This window comes from Polypterus senegalus, chromosome 11 (genome assembly GCF_016835505.1).
Source record: "Polypterus senegalus isolate Bchr_013 chromosome 11, ASM1683550v1, whole genome shotgun sequence".
In the NCBI taxonomy this organism is placed as follows: domain Eukaryota; kingdom Metazoa; phylum Chordata; class Cladistia; order Polypteriformes; family Polypteridae; genus Polypterus; species Polypterus senegalus.
The window spans coordinates 88136219-88152820 of NC_053164.1; the positions used below are offsets into that span (position 1 = coordinate 88136219).

Here is a 16602-nt window from a genome sequence, read left to right on the forward strand (position 1 = left end):
CAAATTGATAGTGTTATTCTGTCTACGGTAAATAGTCATGCATTTGCACATGGGAGGCAGTTTAAGCACTCTGGTGATGTAATTACTCACTGAACCAGGGGTTGATGCTGTGTTCTAATGCCTTCTCTCTTCCTTCCTCTGCTGAACAGGAGATTGACAGCCATTCCACTACTAACGTCACTTTAGTTGTCCACCCTCCTGGACCCGTCCCTTCCTTTTCTCTGTATACAAGTTTTGAAATTCTACAGTATCACCAGAGTGGTGCCCCAACTCTTTGGCGTTATTTGGTCTCTTCTTTACAGAGTGTGTGTGTATATATATATACAAGGAGGGACCCAAAAATAATGAGAATTATTTTTTTAAAAATCATATATTTTTCTGAACATTTCCAAAATGTAATCACCCTGAAAATGCTCTTCATGCGACATAATAAACTTGTCCCACCACTTTTTCCGTTGTTCAAAACTGTTCTGAATCTCTTGCAAAGTGACAGCCTTTTAGTGCCTCCATCATTTGCTTTTTGTCTACACCTTGAAAACGATCGTCTAATGTCCCTCTTCATTCATGGAAATACGAAAAAAATCGCATGGTGGAAGGTCTGGGGAGTGGGGGTTGGGACCATTATCATCCCATTTTTCATGAGAAACTGCCACACACTCAATGCTGTGTTGGCAGGAGTGTTGACGTGATGCAGAAGCCACTCGCCTGATCGCCGCAATTCGGGTCATTTTCTTCACACTGTATCACGCAAGCAATTGAGCACTTTAAGGTAAAAACTCTTGCCTGGCTCAAAGCTTATTCTTTGAAAGCAACCTTTGCTGCTGTTTTCCCCAAAAGGAAACAGAACTTGATGCAAACACATTGTTCTTGAGCCATCACAAAATCAATGAAGATGACAGTAACAGAGGCTCAAGAAAAAATTTCCACTGACCTTACAGACCTTTCCCCAAGGACGCTGCTTAGCCAAATGATGCAGAGGACAGTCTAGTACATGCACCTAGTGGTAAACGTCACAAGTAATGCCACTCCAGCCTCCAGGAAAAAAAAATAAAAATAATATATATATATATACTTTATGAATAGACTAATTACTAATACCTACTTCAATTTAGAATCACCCTAACCAAAAATCCCTTACAGTGGGTATGGAAAGTATTCAGACCCCCTTCAATTTTTCACTCTTTGTTATATTGCAGCCATTTGCTAAAATCATTAAAAATTTATTTTTTCCCTCATTAATGTACACACAGCACCCCATATTGACAGACAAAAATTTTTTTTTAAATTGTTTCTGATTTATTAAAAAAGAAAAACTGAAATATCACATAGTCCTAAGTATTCAGACCCTTTGCTCAGTATTTAGTAGAAGCACCCTTTTGAGCTAATACAGCCATGAATCTCCTTGGGAAAGATGCAACAAGTTTTTCACACCTGGATTTGGGGATCCTCTGCCATTCCTTCCTGCAGATCCTCTCCAGTTCTGTCAGGTTGGATGGTAAACATTGGTGGACAGCCATTTTTAGGTCTCTCCAGAGATGCTCAATTGGGCTTAAGTCAGTGTTCTGGCTGGGCCATTCAAGAACAGTCACAGAGTTGTTGTGAAGCCACTCCTTCGTTATTTTAGCTGTGTGCTTAGGGTCATTGTCTTGTTGGAAGGTAAACCTTCAGCCCAGTCTGAGGTCCTTAGCATTCTGGAGAAGGTTTTTGTCCAGGATATCCCTGTACTTGGCCGCATTCATCTTTCCCTCAATTGCAACCAGTTGTCCTGTCCCTGCAGCCGAAAAACACCCCCACAGCATGATGCTGCCACCGCCATGCTTCACTGTAGGGACTGTATTGGACAAGTGATGAGCTGTGCCCGGTTGTCTCCACACATACCACTTAGAATTAAGGCCAAAAAGTTCTATCTTGGTCTCATCAGACCAGAGAATCTTACAGAGAGTCTTAGCAAACTCCATGCGGGCTGTCATGTGTCTTGCACTGAGGAGAGGCTTCTGACAGGCCACTCTGCCATAAAGCCCTGACTGGTGGAGAGCTGCAGTGATGGTTGACTTTATACAACTTTCTCCCATCTCCTGATTGCATCTCTAGAGCTCAGCCAAAGTGATCTTTGGGTTCTTCTTTACCTCTCTCACCAAGGCTCTTCTCCCCCGGTAGCTCAGCTTGGCTGGACGGCCAGCTCTAGGAAGGGTTCTGGTCGTCCCAAACGTCTTCGATTTAAGCATTATGGAGGCCACTGTGCTCTTGGGAACCTTAAGTGCAGCAGAAATTTTTTTGTAACCTTGGCCAGATCTGTGCCTTGCACAATTCTGTCTCTGAGCTCTTCAGGCAGTTCCTTTAACCTCATAATTCTCATTTGCTCTGACATGCATTGTGAGCTGTAAGGTCTTATATAGACAGATGTGTGGCTTTCCTAATCAAGTCCAATCAGTATAATCAAACACAGCTGGACTCAAATGAAGGTGATCTCAGGGATGATCAGAAGAAATGGAAAGCATTCTCTTGAAATTGGTACAATTTCAAAAAGTATTTTTTTTGTCTGTCAATATGGGGTGCTGTGTGTACATTAATGAGGAAAAAATTAATTTAAATGATTTTAGCAAATGGCTGCAATATAACAAAGAGTGAAAAATTGAAGGGGGTCTGAATACTTTCCGTACCCACTGTATACCTGTCTTGTTTATATCTTGATACACATCTTTGGGATGTGAGAGGAAAGCCATCCCCTCACTTTGTGATCTATTTGTGTATAAAGAAATACGGTAGTTATTTAACCAGTGTTTACAGGAGTGAGGAGGTGTTGCTGATCTTGGTGCTGAAAGTTTCTAGTAGCAAAATTTGAAATATCTGTCATCCATTATCATGCTTAGTTGAGTTCAAGATCATCATCCCTGCAGGTGTGTAAGAGAGGAATAAACCCTGGACTTGGGTGCCAGTCCATCACAGGGCACACTCTTGTATACACATATTTATTCAGGGTTAATTTAGAGTCATACGCATATTGATGAAGTGTGAGAGTTAAAACAGCTTTGTCACAGACATGGGAACAGCCAGCAAACTCTGTTCAGACTGTGACTAGTCCACTTTCCACAGAGTTACTATTAAATAAGGCAGGGCAACCATTTTCTTAAAATAATCTGAAAATAATATGAATCCAGAGCTTTTAATATGTTGGAAAATATCTTTTGTTGTTTTTCATTTCTTACTTTATGTCATTTATTTTCTGCATTATAATATCTTTAGTAGTCAGAACATAATGGTTAGCTGTGTGTATTTGTGCAAAAATGTTACAATAATTTTGTTAAACAACAGAAAGAATGATATTCATTTAAAGAATGCTGTTTACTATATTTGAACAGCTGTTTCACATACGTTAAGTCTTGATAACTAAAAGGCCAGCCATAATACACTTTCTGTAAATTATTTGGTACACTGTAGTAATCCACTTGTGCGGGGGGATTTTTAATAAGAGGGATGACGCGGGGCAACATCCCTGCATCAGTCTTCAAATCCATCTTATTAATTAAGATGATGCTGGCATTTCACTTTGAAGACGTACAGAAGAAATAAACTTTGGACAGCTTAGAATCAATGTCATTTGAACTTTATTTAGTTACTATTCTACTATTCAAAACAGATCTACCACTGGGAAACTAACAGCTTTTGAAAGAAGACTAATTACTGTATTTAAAATTTGGGAGGACTTTTGTATATTCTGAAAGGATGTCACTACCCACTCCAGTTAACCAATGAAAAGACGGACTCATGTAAATCATTATTTTTAATGTTTGATAATTATGTGTGCTCAATTTAGTCCATAGTGCATTGTAGAATGTTAAGGAAAGGCAGTAGACTTTGAAGTTATCTTTCTGTATGAATCATGGCCTTCAATAAGATCATTTCCTTTGCAATCTGAACTTTATGTTCCCCTCCTCTGTTGCCACATGGTCCAAGCTTAATGCAGAGTATTTCTACAGTATAATTTATTTATAATATTATTATACAAAGCACTGCACATCTAATTAGAATTTACATGAGGTAGGTCGATAATAGACTATGATGATGAGTACCCTGACAATGGCACTTTAGGTTTTTATAGCACTAAAAGCATGGTAAAGCCAACTGGAACACTAAACCCACTAAAGCCCCCTGAAAAGGTAGCAGGGAAGTCAACTGAATATTTTAAGAAAGAATTAGTGCTACAGTGCAGCAGAAAATGCATCTGAGTTAGATAATACAGGAATGTAAGGTCTAGTGAAAAGCTTCAGGGAACAACAGCTTACCGTTCATGAGCCTCCTCAGCCTTTACATGGCACCAGAAAGGTCTAAGATGTTATGGATGACCCCATTATCTGTTTTGGTCAGCACGTAATAGTTGTTTGACCTTTTTGGTCAGATGAGAAGTTTAGGAGTGCAGTGTCATTTGGGGCCACTAAGGGAACTTTAAGAAGAAATGTCCCAGTTGTTCCTAATTGGGCACTTCTGATTCTGGAATTACCAATGGGGAGATCCCTGGAAATGCACTGGGATCAGGACTCAAAAGACCTTCTCAGCAGCCCACTGAAGAGAAATTAGCTACAGTATATACTATACCATAACATATCATTTTCAAACCCGGTTAATCCAGTTCAAGGTCACAGTAGGCCAGAGCCTATCCTGGCAGCACTCAGGTCCACACTTGCAGACTCACACAGTCACACTCATACTCGTCCAATTTACAGAGACCAATCAATCTAACATGCATATATTTAGGAATGTTGGAGGAAAATCCACACCATTTCCATACATGAGTGTAACACTTTGGTGCACCGCGAGTGAGTGCTGCTGCTCCCAGATTTTCTGTATTTGGAGTCTACATCTCTTTTCTCTTTTCCATGTGGTCTTTCAGGGTATGCTCAGGATTTTTCTCACATTCTAAATATGTGTATTTTAAGTTAATTCGCAATGCAAACTCTTCACAAATATGACTGTGAAGGTGTGTATCAATCAAGACCTTTGTCGTCTAGGTAGCTCCTTAGCACCTGAAAATCCTGTAATGCCTAAAATGAAATCAGAAAAAAAGATGGATGCATATACATATGTGTATATTTCTTACTGAATATAATTTTGTGTTTTTAAATTCTATTTCCAAAGTAGTCAATATAAAGCACACTGTATTGAAATTTACCTAAATTTTACATAGCAAAAGGATCAATATCAATATCATAATGAAAAGCCCAAAATCCATCATTTTACCCTTCAAAAGTGAAATCCACCCTGGCCAAGCAGGATGAATTCCTGTTCCAGAAGACAGCACTTTCTGATTTGTGCTACTCGTAATTCTGCAGAGCCACCTCTTGACAGCATTTATTATATTCACTGAAGTGAGGAGGAACTGCTGGTTACATAAGATGCTTATTGTATTGCATATTAAACTTGACAATATATAGAGGCTCAAAGTTGTAACTAATGTCTTTATAGGTGACGCTGCAGAAGAAACATTACAGGAATGTCTACAATAATTCCTCCCACCCTTTCTGAATGTTCTGAAGTTCTTCCCAAGGAGGACACCTCTTCCTCAGATTTTTCTGCTTCATATGTATGATTTCACAAGTTACTATTGATGGGACAGTCTCCACCCTGACAATTGTGTCTGGAGGACGTCCCTTTTCGTTTGCCCCTTTAGAGCTTCAGTACCTAAGATCAGAGAAGGAAGCAATGTGGTGGTGTCTAAGAATCCAAAATGTTGAATTTAGTCTAACCTTTATTTGTTATTTTTGCAGATGTGCACTGATATAGCCCTTTTCTAAACATAGTAATGTCAGATATTGTTTATGTCCAAGGATGGTAAGTTTTGAGCCTGCTTGTCTCATTTGCTTCAATGATTAACATGTGAGCCCATGAAAACCTCACCATGTACAGAATGAACACACTAAACGTACTGACTAAACTGTGGGCCTCACTCCCAACTCATCTATATTTGCTACTTTTCATCTAAATCGTCTGTGAAGGGCCCTTCAGATTTCCTGTCAAAATGCCATCTTAAAATTTACAGCATCATTTCTCACCTGCTTTCCTTTCTTACTCCCACTGCCAAGCTGGCAGTCTGACACATGCTTGATACTGGCTTTACATCAGTGCTCTGGGTTTTCCTTGATTGTTCTGTATGCTTCAAATCTTTCTTATCTGTCATGCCTGGTGCTCATCCTAGACGCAATATCAGCTCCCATTTTGATCCAGATTTCTGTTAGTCATTAATTTTTTTTTTTAATTATAATATGGATTTAATGTTCTTTGATGTGATAGTGATGAGAAGAAGAAACTCCATAATGCAAGTAATGGATTTAAATATGAAGCCTGTTTTTTTTTTGTTTGCTTTGATTTTCTAATGCATTATGTTGCTTTCTGAGTATTGTTTTTCAATTGAGTATTTGCTATGAATCCTCAAGAATCAATTAGCCACCTTTGGCATTTCTTCATATTCCAGTTTATTAAGTATTATGAACTGGTAATATCCATCTGTCTATCCAGTTCTTAAGATGTTTATCCAATTCAGTATTGTGGGACCACTGGGGGTAATTCAGTCCATCACAGCACATTGCAAGGCATATTTAATACTCTTCTATACATTTTATGCTTTTTTCAGTATGTAAACATTGACATTTAGATTAATAACACCTGGGGGGTATTTTTCGTACGTTGCTTAAATCATCTGAGATCAGATGCCTCATCTTGGATGAGTTAATGCAGGTGAAACTCATCCGGGATAAGTCGGTTTTTTAAATGTAGTAGATTAGTCTAGTTGGATCTAATCATCCAAGATGAATGCGTGCAGCCACACTGATTGAAAAGCCCATATATATTGAGTCTAGAAAACATGATCAGCAAGTCTTTGATAGACTGTAACAAAATGATGAAAGAATGGGCGCATTTTTTTTTTCCTTCTTCACACAAGTGAAGCAGGACCTTTTACTCGAAGGACATGAAGAATCTTAAGATTTAATATGCACAAAGAGTAACACTGCAAAAGCAGCCCAAATCAGAAATGATGGCTGGCAAAAAGTGGCAGACAAATGAAACACTATGTAGTGTGCATTGTACTTACTGAATGCAGCATTTCATTTCCTATGTGTCAGATTAATTATTATTTAATATGTCACAATTCCAGATCAAACATGAGTACAAGGAGAACATGGGAACAGGTTAAAGTGAAGTACAAGAATATACTTCAAACTGGTAAATATTGGTATATAACTATTTGTGAATTGTTGACATAAAGAATCATATATAATACAAAAAACATTCATTTTAAAGCTAATAAGAAGGCAGACAAGCAAAAAACAGGTGATGGTCCACGCGGTCCAGACCTAACCCCTGCAGAAGAGTTTTACTCTCCAGCAAAATGCCCATTGCCCTGTTTCTGAGGGCATTTCAGGGGGAAGCTCCTCCTCAGAACCAGTGGCAGGATGCAGTGGTCACTTCATTTCAGGTAAAGGATGGTCATTGCATATATTTGTCCTCAATGTGTGTCATAGGTACAGTATGTTCCATATAGCCTTCTTTTTTTGTTGGGTCAGTTGCAGGGAATGTCATATCCCTAGAACTTGTGTCTGACCAATGAGATATTGACGAAGGTCAAATATTTGATGAAGACACTGTGTCTGATCATTCATCAAGAGGAGAGGTACATTTTTCAAGTATTTGATCAAACTCCACTCTGATCAGTCCCATGTGCCCCAATCACATTTGGAAATCCTGGGTAATGAGAATGTTAGGCTGATTGTGAGATTCTTTATGGAATTGTGGGTGTTTTTGCCTGTGTACCTGCAATGACATGAAACGCCTCTTTTATTGTCTGCACACGCAGGTGTCCAAGAAACACTATGAAAACCCAAAGGAAATATGTCAGAGCCAAACAGACTTTACAAATTGACTTGCAAACTGCACTTTTAGATAGATTTTCCACAACGCCTACAGTATACAAAAAAGTGCCGCTTACAAAAAACCTCAAAGCAATGCATACTGTCTGTGTGGTTGTGAGAGTTCGACTTCACCTAGTTTGACTTCGAATATAAGGTGCTAATAAATCTTTGAGGTACAATATTCCCCCTCGGCTAAAGCGGTATCTTTTGAAAAGAATTTCCTCCGGGAGCAATAAAAGATCTTGCCAATTTCACAAAACCCTCTCTATAAATTCTCTTCTAATAATTTGCTCATTAATGAACGGTAAAACCATGACTGAATGAATTTCATGCACGGAAACTGATTAAGTGTGTGAGCTAATCCTTGTTTACATAGAACAGGTTTGAGGATTTGGATGTGCTGCTATGACAACACATACAGCAAGAGTTTTGAAAAAAAACGACAGATCCAGGATCATGCCAAATCATCAACAATTACATCCGACTAAACGAGTAATCCGCGTACGAAAAATACCCCCGTGAAGCTCCAAAAACCCTCAGGTTTTGTTTCTTTGATTTATTGTGCTTTACCTACTTCTTCTGAAACCCTGCTGGGTAAAGTTTGAGGCTTCCTGCACTGACTTTTAAGGTGAATGCCAAGCCAAATAATCTGATGTATAATGGACATGGGACCCTACAACTTATTCATAATCAGGTAACTGCAACACATGCTTGGAAGGGCAAACAGAAAACCATATCAAGGAGAAATCAAATCTAGAATTTGTCAGATCTTATATCAGAACATTATAACAATTTTGACAAGAACAGGCCATTCTGCCTAACAAGTTTGAAAATACCATTCACCCAATTTTTCAAAATGGTATCAATCAAGTTTTGAAGGCTCCTAAAATCCTCCTTTTTACCATACTACTTTGCATTTAATTACTTGCATTTCTGATTCTCTCAGTGACATTCTAACATTTATGCAAAATCTAACCTTAACATGTTTTCATCTATCTCTACATGATCTTGTTGAAGCATTGCTCCAGCACTGATCCCTGAGGGACACCACTTTTAACATCCCCAGTTTTGTAAAAAGTACCTCACAACATAACTCTTTGCTTTCAGTGTTTAAAGTAGTTTTGCATGTGTGCAATGTGTCGTAGATTTCCACTTCTTAGTTTGATAAGTAGTCTGTCATGGAGGAACTTGCCAAAAGCTTTCTGCAGATTGAGAAATAAAATAATATCATGTACACCTCTCTGATTCTATACTTTTGTCACTTATAGAATTCCTGCATATTAATAAAATGTGATCCCCCATCTAAATCCATGTTGATTGTTCATATATACTGTACATCTTTTCCTGTCAAGCTTTGATCAATCTTTCCCTTAATAACTGCTTTGAATAATTTACCTGTGATGCATGTTTAGCCCACTGCCCTATACAGTAGATACTTGGATTAGCCTAAGTACTTTTTCTGTAATGGGATAACATTTGCTAATTTCCAGTCTTCAAGAATTTCCTTAGAAAGTACAGTACAGAGTTTTGAAACATACTCATCTATGGTTTATATGTGCACTCATTACTCTTCTTACACAGTCTAGGGTAAATATTAACTTGTCCCAGTAATTTGTTAGATTTCAGCTTTTACAATATTTCTCTCACAACAATTTGCAGATTAATGAACACCACCTTAATAGTCCCTGTTACTTTTAGGGGGTTATCAACTTCTTCACTCATACAAACTTCAGAAAAATACCATTAAGAGCAGTCACTATTTTGTTGGTAGCATAGTTTAGTTCACATTTAACATTTTAATGCACTTCACCTCCTCCTTCACCATTCTTTTTCAAATGAAATATTAAGATCTCTTTGGGTGATCTTCCACCTTTTTCACAATATTTCTCTTTTAGATTTTATACTATTCTTTTTAACCATTTCTTTTTTTCTTTACAGATTTTTTAGTCTATATTCATCCACTGAAGAGGTCTCTTTAAATCCTTACTGCCTCCAAATTTAGGGATGAACTTGTCCTGTATTGCACAAAGCAGTTTTAAACTTCCTCCACTTCTCCTCAAATTGTTTGACTTCATATAAATACACAGCACAAATAGCATACTGGCTTCCCAGCTGGGTACGGATCCTCGACTGAGCCCTCCCTGAATAACATTATCTCCACTGTGGTGCTGGCACCTTTTGCCAATCTCCTGGTTGAGGCAGAAAACACCATGCCTTCCTTCTTGACCAGTTACTAGGTTTGCCTCCTGGCCAGATAAGAAACAATGCACCATTTTGACCTAAATGCCAGCCCATGCTTGCATCCTTTATTTTATATATAAATACACATGTAGTCACTTGAGTAATTTTTCTCCATAATCAATGGGCATTACCATTTTACAATTACAACTGAGAAAGATTTAATTCATATTCAGTGAGTTATACACACATGACTTGTGACACACAGACTCAAAAACTTTAGCTCATTAATAATTTAATATTACGATTTATGTAATTGATTGGTCTCAGATTTAAACAAGGTTAGCTCTTAAAATTAATTAAGAATTCGTAAAGATTTAAATGTTGAACATTAACGTAAATTTCCACAATTAAATGTATTTGCTCTTAGCATTATATATGAGATTACTTATCTTTTTTCATCCATTTTCTAGCCTGCTCATTCAGTTCACAGTGGCAGAAGACCAGTATTTATTCCAGTAAAATCAATCAAAAGGTGGGTGCCAAACACATATCCTCAAGCACCCTCAAAACAGTACCTGATTTAAAGTTACCACTCAGTTTAACATGCATGATTTTGGCATGTGGGGTGAATATTGGAGTCCCTAGAGAAGTACATACACACAACCATAGGAAGACTTTACAAGATTCAAACAGGCATAGAGGGCAGTGCCAGGGCTAGAGTTAAACCCAGGGAGTTGACAGCTGTGAGGTAGTAGCATGGTGCTATATATTTTTCAGTTTGTATAAATATAAGACCAGCCTTGTTATTAATATCGAATATTGTTGAAATAGAATGCAGTAAGAATCAATCAAATATCAGTAATCAGAGAAAACCATCCTTATTAGAAAATTATATTGACATTTGTCCAGCAGGAGGTTAATTTTAATAATGACAGACAAGCTTAACTTCACATTGGTATTAAACATGTTTGTGACTGCAAACACCAATTTCATTATTAGATTTAGCACAAAACAAACCATTACAGGAATGTTTAAAATTTATATTAAGACAGCTTGATGGAAGCAAAGATCAGCTATAGGTATGACTGAATAAAAAACTGCATTCCCAGACTAGCAAAAGACAGGAGGAGCATGAAAGGTTGAAACCTGCATACTATGATGCTGAGAAACCTTATAGAAATGATGTAAGGATACTAGGAAACGTCGGATTCAAATAATCATTTTCTGTGTTGCATTCAAAGACAGTCATTGTGTCATCCTATATTTTCTTTCTAAGCAGTTGTACATAATGGTCTGCTATGGCACTAATGCATTTCTAGCCATATTTCCTTTGTCATTGGCTACTATTTACTGATCTTGAAACATCTTCTCATTTAGACTTGAGACCTTCAAGTCTTTTTTTAATATCGTTTCCAGAAGAAGACTTAACATGTGATTTCTGCTTTATCTTTGTCTTTCAAATACCTCACTGTGCTCTTTTGTTCTATATATGACCTTATTGTCTCTGTTGTCTTTTCACTATTGACTTTTTTTGTCTTGTATGTTAATATTTTTCATTTTACTCTCCATATCTCATATCTTACTTAACTGGCTATCTGTGTATCTTAAAACTAATGTTATTAAAACTGAGACTGATTATTTAATGTTTAGTTTACCTAAGAATATATGTGTATATACATACACTGTTTATTGTTAATGTGTTTGTGTCCTTTAATCCTTTACTCAGTGAAGACTGAATTACTCTTCTTCAAAACATATTAAGTATTACCATTCACTGTAAATGACATTATGAATAATGGATTGTCATATTGCCTAAATGGACTGTATATTTGTTGTGTTATTTCTATATCCTTCATTGCCTAGTAAAGTAATCACATATATTGTTCTCTGTGAAGGGCAATATATAACAAACACTAGCTGATCGTCAGCTTGATTGAATAACTAACTAATTGACAATGTGCTGCACAGATTTATGTTCAGTGTGCCATCTTATTTAATCTCTTTTGCAGTTTTCTTGACTATGAAGTAACTGTTTCATAAAATACTTTGCAGTAGTGCTGTTAATTTGTGTGATTAAAGTTTAATGAATGTAATAAAGATTAAACAATAATTAAATGTGGAAAAAATGACATGTTTAAAAGCAAGAATTGGCATCCTTGAATAAGGGAACCTTTCCTAACTCTTATATAGTAGCAAGAAGAACAATGGTGCCATCAGCAATCTGTACCACCCAACAGGGGAGACAGAAAGTGACAAGTAGCAGCACTCTTCATGAAACCATTAAATGCAACAAAGATTGGTTGATTTTGTACAGTTTATTGCATCAATTATTTTATAACAAATCTTTACTGTTCTGATTTCCTTTGAAAAAGGCATGATACTAAAAATAAAAGCATGGTGGCAGGGTGGTCAGCATTGCTGGCTCACATCTCTAGAGACCTTGGTTCAGATTCTAACAGTTTGTACATTCTTCCCATGTTCATGTACATTTTCTCCTTGTATTCCAGTTTCCTCTCATATTCCATAGACATGAATGTTAGGTTGATTAGAAACTTTAAATTGGCTCAGTGTGTATGAATGAACCTTATAATGGACAGTCACTCTATGTAGGCATCTTTCTTGCCTTATACCCCAATGAGCCCCCTGGCATAAAATATGCTTGATTTACACTTACTCAATCTATTGTAATTGTTTTACTTTTGAAATATTCTTGACAGAATTGTTTAAGTGCATAAAAGAAAATATTTTGCAAAAGAAATTGATGTCCAGAGAGGTTCTTTAATAGCCAACTGTTAAGTTGCCTTTCATCGATGATTATAGTTTGCTGACCTCTTTACATCAATGGGACATTGAAACACAATATTCATAACAACACATGGTAAAGTAAGGTTCTGCTAACTTTACAATTGGAAGTCAAGAGCTTTAAAAGCAATCCCCCCAAATAATGTGCCAAAAAGCACTACACTTGGGAGGGAAAAATCCACAAAAACGAAAAGGTTTGACTGTGCTAACTGGTGCTCCATAGTCACCTGCTGGACATTAGCTGTAGCACTTAATGAAGTAACAGTAGAGGTCTCAACTTGTTCTTGCAATATAAGAAAGCAAGAAAGAAAGAAAGAAAGCAAGCAAGCAGTTTAGTGAACATGAACAAGCAAACAAAGCCATCCAGCTGTACAAAAAGCAATAAAACTGAAGGCTTACTAACCTCAATGGGCAGACGCTGTGAAGTGCTCGTAATACTGCTAAGTTAAACACTCTTGTAAAATCCCAGGCTGTCACCAGAGGAGGATGTTTGCTCCAGGTGTGTCGAGGTGTCCTGGTTACGTAACAAAAGAGAGGTGTTTTCTGGAGTTCAGAATGTCTGTGTAGATCACCGCTTGTCACAAGTCGTCCTAAATCACTTGGGTGTGCCTGTTTGGACAAAGTAAATAGCAATGAAAGTGTGCATCTTTATGTCCTTGCAGGGCTTTTTTATGGTGTGTCCGATGAGGTCAGGTAACTCTTCAAACTTACTAGTGTTTAGTAGCTTGCTGCAAGCATTGAAAACAAACAACGAACTTGTCCTTGATTTGAAAAGAGAAAACACAGGCTAAATTAATGTCTTTGTAATTTCGTATCTGCAAAAGCATCTTTAAGTTGTGCCCTAATGTTTTTTGAGCATTTGCAGTTTCTGCCTGCAAAGAGAAAGGAGGTAAAAGGGGCAAAAGAGAGAAGGCTTTGTCAGTCTGTAAACAAAGGGTTAATCCTTAAATTTGGCCATCTCCAGGCAGGCAGTAAAAAAAAAAAAATAAAAGTGACGTCAACTGCTGTCATGGACCGATTGCTCAAACCACTATCCCAGAATGAAGTGAATTAAGAAATGTAGCACTTTTATATTCTTCTGTTTATTTCTTCCAGTAGTGCTATTCCTCTTTTTCTTAGACGGTTAGCTGTCTTTCACATCCTTCTGCTTAGGAGCTCATTGCTGAACTGATGCAGACATCAAAATGTGAAGTCTGCAGATAAGCAAATAGGGAAACAAGGTATTGCCAAAAAAAAAAAATCCCAGATCCCATTATCAGAGTTTATGAGGAAAAAAATGAAAACAAGAATGGAACACCACTGTTTCCTAAGTCAAATGAATTTTTACATATCTGCAGTTCTCTTTTCTGTATTCTGTTTCATATACAGTAATTCTGTTGTGATGGAAAATTTCTCACTTGACTATAACAAATAAAATCACCCTGCAGAAAGAAGCAATCTTAGCCCACTACCTCTCTCAGATGAAAGAATGACAACAAAAAAAAAAAGGTTTATTCCCTAGATTTCCCAAAGGATAGCTTGATAGATGTACACAAATTCAGCTCCCTGTTGCTTGCTTGCTTGCTTGGTGGATCACGCTGCAGTACACACATGAGAAGATGTACATTCCCAGGCGATCTGTGCTGGATGCCTTCAGCAGTGTAAAGGACACCGTAGACACGATTAATCCCTTAAACTTCAGCGTTCTGTGAACACCAACGCACACACTCCACAGTCAGCGGGCTCACAGAAATCAGCTCCTCGGCTCCTCTCTCTCTTAATGATCCCACTCTCTGACTCACTGAGCTGTGCCTTAATTGATTCTCAGACGGGCTATACAGCAGCAGCTCTCATGCGCAAGACAGCTTTTCTAGGCGCTTTAAGAATTTGATTGTTGCATGTAAATTGCTTGCCACAAGTGATGTATAAAGTTCTATTCTGTTACTGAGCTCTCTGTCTCTTTCTCGCTCTCTCTCACACACACACACACACACACACTCTCTCTCTAAATCTTTCTCTCTCACCTTCTGCCTTAAATACTGCTATAGTGCAGCCGGAGATTCTGATACAGGTGTCTATTTGAACAGCAGCTTATGGTCACCTGCTTTGGCTGTTAACCAATAGGATGTAAGGTGAGAGACAGAGATGGGGGCAGAGGAGGGGGCAGAGAGATGTTTAACCATTTAGCAAAGAATGCCATATTAATATTAAATCATAGGGGAAGGGGTTACAAATAAATAAGCAACAGCAGGCTAAAAATCAGGTCATTACCCTGCCACTTGGAAAGTATTATAACACAAGGAGTTTATCTATCTATCTATCTATCTATCTATCTATCTATCTATCTATCTATCTATCTATCTATCTATCTATCTATCAAGGCCCTTTTCCTATCAATTATACAGCCACTTTCATATCTATCAATCTATCTAATTTAATATCAGACCTATTCAAATCTATTTAGTATAAAGTAACTCCTTTAATATCTATCTGTCTATCTATTTAATGTGAACAAGAGGGGGCACCCTCAAGCTATAACCAAACACCCAGAATAATGAGAACGTGGCAAAAGTACAGAAAAATAAAGCTATTCTTTATGCAAAAATTGAATAGAATGGAAAAAAACAGGAGAAAACAAAACATCTATTGTTTCTCGGGGTCATCCTATATTGTGTCCTTAGCCCCATCTGTCAGACAGGAAGGTTCATCCAATTGCCTTCTACAAAACATATCTTATGGTTTCTCTTATTCCACCTGCCAGTCTAAGTCTTGCTTGGAGGTGGCTATAAATCCTTTATTTGGGTTATTTTTAGATGTGCACTGGGGTCAGGTGCAATTCCATATTTGTAAATTAAGACTTCCATAAGCCTTAAAAGTTAAGACTATGTATTGATCTGAGGAAACATCTACACCTGGACATTCTTGTTTTCCTTTTGTGAAGATGTCCCTTCATGTAGCCCTTCATTCAAACTTACAAGGCCTACAGGCCCTGGTTCTGTCCATGCTATTGCACTGCCATAGCAACTTGTGCCTTCTTTGCTCTCTGTCCCATGCAACCTCAAGCTTTCTTGAAACTCAGGCTTGGATTTGGTCCACCACTTCTCAGTATACCTGTTATACATCTAGTGTAGTACCTTTCATATCCATCTATCCATCCAATGTAGTGCCTTTCTAATCTATTGACACAAAAAGCACGATGAGACATGAGAAGGTTTGGGGCAGCCACCCGTATATTATATCCTGGCTACAAAGAGGTAAATTAGTCAGAGTTTGTTACTCATGCAAGTCCAAAGCAGAACTAAATTCCTGCCTTAAAATGGAAGCTTTTAAATACAAGCGGAGGAAGTGATGTCATTAGGGCCGGAACTGGAAATGATGTCATCGGCCATGTCAGCACTGGAAGTGATGTTATCGGTGGTGCCGGAACTGGGCAGGATTTCCCAAGAATGGTCTGGAAGGGATACACAGCGACAGTTAGTGCACTTCGCCGCCCTCTGGTCAGGCATGGAATTACTATTATTCAGGCCCTTTAACTGTCTCCTAATCGCACATGTGTGGCACTATCTACCTACCTCTGTTTAAAAAAATAAAGAGGCTGGAAAAAGAAAATAAAGTTTTCAGTTCAACAGTCATGAACTTTATATGTTTCTATTCAGGCTCACAAAGGTGCCCTCTTTCGTGGACCTTCATACTCATCTCTCTCCGGTTCTTATATGAATGCCATTTTCTGGCAACAGTG

The 16602-nt window shown here is 37.8% G+C and overlaps 1 protein-coding gene across 1 annotated transcript in view; it reads right to left on the reverse strand.

Moving 5' to 3' along the window:
- sstr1b (somatostatin receptor 1b) overlaps positions 1 to 14118 on the reverse strand; it is a 63306-nt gene extending 49188 nt beyond the window's left edge. The window contains exon 1 of the mRNA XM_039769205.1: positions 13288 to 14118. The gene's annotated coding sequence lies outside the window, so the exon portion shown is untranslated. The remainder of the gene's footprint in view (positions 1 to 13287) is intronic.
- Positions 14119 to 16602: the final 2484 nt, after the last annotated feature.